The sequence below is a fragment of the Gavialis gangeticus genome, unplaced genomic scaffold (genome assembly GCF_001723915.1).
Source record: "Gavialis gangeticus isolate Ggan-Ray unplaced genomic scaffold, GavGan_comp1, whole genome shotgun sequence".
In the NCBI taxonomy this organism is placed as follows: domain Eukaryota; kingdom Metazoa; phylum Chordata; order Crocodylia; family Gavialidae; genus Gavialis; species Gavialis gangeticus.
The window spans coordinates 58,625,679-58,628,653 of NW_017728993.1; positions in this window are offsets into that span (position 1 = coordinate 58,625,679).

Genomic DNA, 2,975 nt, shown 5'->3' on the forward strand with positions numbered 1-2,975 from the left:
ATTTGGGTTGGTGTCACAGGACAGCAGTGCTCCACAGACAAGTGCCAGCACATATGCAACAGAGGCAGCAAGCTTGGTTAAGAATGGGAACAGCTTATCATATAATAAGTAACTAATGACAACAGTCTGGGCAGCCCCGAACTGCAGGAGGAAGTGGTAATTTTCCTTTCAGAATCATACTACTTAGTCCTCCAAAGAGGCCACCACTTCCCTCTGCTGCCATCTTCCAGAAGCAAAGCAGAAGCTGAAATGCATGCTACAGTCCTGAGCCAGAACCTGGTATAAGAATCCCAGCACAGCTCACAAGGGGTGCCACTTCAGCTTGTTCTCCCGCACCTCTGCGCTCTCTCTAGCACTCTTTACAGGTGCCCATAATTGACCCACTCAGCAGTTAAGTTCTAAGTTCACTTCAGCTTGCAAACAGAGACACCAAAGGGGGAATCCTTGGGTCTGAAGGATCAAATCATTTGTGTCAGACACTCCACCCCCACCAAGGAAAAGAGTTCTTCTCTCCTTTTCCTTTACCCCTGGCAGGTAGGCAGGTGTGCATGAACTCTCTCACACACACACACACACACACACACACACACACACACACATGTAATTCAGAAGCTCTTGGGAATGTTTAAGAAAAATTACAGAGCTGCCAGACTCCCAAGTATTCTGACATTGCCCTCCCCTCTCCAACAACAAAAAACTCCTGGAGAAAGTAAAGCAAGCATTCTCTTTGGCAGAGCATGAGGGAATTTCTCATAGGTAGTCCTACTGACCAACTTAGCACTGTTAGGAAAGCACCAGACATGCTCAGTTCCCACATCCTAGTTCTGCAGGCTTCCATCTAACTAATCAGCCTTGGAGGAGCATCAGGCAGCTACCAGAAAATGTTCTCACCAGCTGAAAAGCCAAAGACCTACTGATGTCAGTTCTGCCACTGGCCTGATTCCCTGCTTTGAAAGTAGCCATGGGGAACAGGAAATGGGGATCTGACCACTAGCTCAGGCAAGGAAAATAACAGGCAACAAAAAAGACCTGTAACCACAATAACATCTTCTCTTCCCTGATAGGGAATGGCCAGAGCACCTCACAGGTCTTTAGGAAAAACACGCTGGCCATTTGCACAGCTGACATCCACACCTCCCGTCCTCCCCATTTGCCTCTTAAACCCTCTGCTCTTGGCACCTTCTTTACCACCTTTCCGACAAGATGTAAAACCACGTGGTCCTGTGTGCTGCAGTGTGGCAGGATCTATGACCCAGCAGGACTTTTTAGCTGACGGTAAGAGTTAGACGCTTGGAAAAACCCTGCTGAGTAAATTCTGCTAACACAACATGGCAGGCACAAGGTTACTGATTGCATCAGGATATAAGAGAGGTAGGCTTGACTGTGCTTCCAGGAAACTAGGGCAGAAACAAGGACATCCTGAGGGGAAACCCTTGGAACAGGTAGGTTTGAGAAAACCCAGATTAGTATCTGGATCGCAGATAGTGCCAGCCACGGGAAGGGGATCCCTTTAACATTGTTCAGCATATGTGGATGTCCTTTAGTAACATTCACTTTTGCCTACATTCCCCACCCCCCCTTACTCATCGCTGGCCTCTGTAAGATGTGTATTTCTTTTCTTTCCTGCTTGGATGCGTGAGTGGCAGCACCTGTTCCAGGAAAGACCCTGCAGAGGGCGGCAGTGTGCGCCTAAAAAGGCTGAAGGTGAGCCTGATAGGAAAGGGGGGGGATCTCAAACCAGGAACGCCACAGAAGGCAGGGAGACAGGGCTCCTTTTCTGTACGGATGAACAGAGGCTCTGTAATTCCTTAAAAATACAGACCTCGGTGGAGGGCTAGGGTAGGGTCTGGAGGATCAAACTAAATAGCAACAACAGTCACCAAAATAACTAGATCTGCCACCTCTAAATTGCCTATGCCCTTGTCCCCTTCTAAGGAGGCACTCAAGGGTTTGGGAGCTCGGTCAGAGCCTCAACCCACTCCTGAAGAGCAGGGGTAAGAGAGCGGTCAGTGAAACAGAACAAGGGCCAGAGCTATGAGCAGTCCTGTGTCCTGTGCAGGTCATGCTGCTCCCATTCAGAAAGCCTGGGGAGCTCCATTATTACGGCTGTTAGTTCTGGCTTGGCACTAACAATACAGAGAGCTCAATCCTCTGTTTAGCCAAAGGACAGGTACAGCAAGAGCAGCAGCCACACATGCTTTACTGCCCCTATGGCAGTAACCCTGACCGACAGAGATCAGTTTTTAGAGTGGGAAGATATTTTGGTCTTGGGGATCACTCAGCACGACTACCTGCTGAGAAGCCAGGGCTCCAGCTTGTGCTATGTGTGGATGTTAAGCCAGGAGGATGCCTGCCTTCTGATATGGGTGAAGACCCCAGCTCTATCCTGCAGGACACCAAACAACCTTAATAGGATTTGGACTCCTTCTGCCCTGACCTGGGCCAATGCTGAACAGTCTCTACCCCATTTACAACCCACTCAGCCATCAAGATCCCCCTAGGGATCGTTTATTTCAAGCATGCCCCGCCAGAAGGTGGATCATCTGGCCTCTGTCTCTTTCACTGCAGCCCATTTGGGTGCCAAAAGGTTTGGGCTGAGGGCAGCTCCATAAGGGGGTTGCTATATACATCTATCCGAGCATGAAGCGAGATGTGAATGCTCAAGACACGTGGAAGATGCATGCGACTACAGACCCGTGTTCAGGTGTTGGCTGCTCTCCATGGCCTCCTGAGAACTCTGCTCCCATTGTCATGCCATCCGCCCTCGGCTCTGCCGCTAGGGATCAGGTGCACAGACAGAAGCCAAATTGCCCATTCCTGACTGGAGCACCTAGGAGCTTGCCTCTTATACAGTCAGAGTCACAGGGGGATTTGTCTGCACCATCTGGATTCCTGCCTTGTGGCTCCATTTGTGCTCCCTGCCTACCCGCCCCCCCCCCCCCCAACCACCCCCCAAAAAACCAACCCCTCCCCCC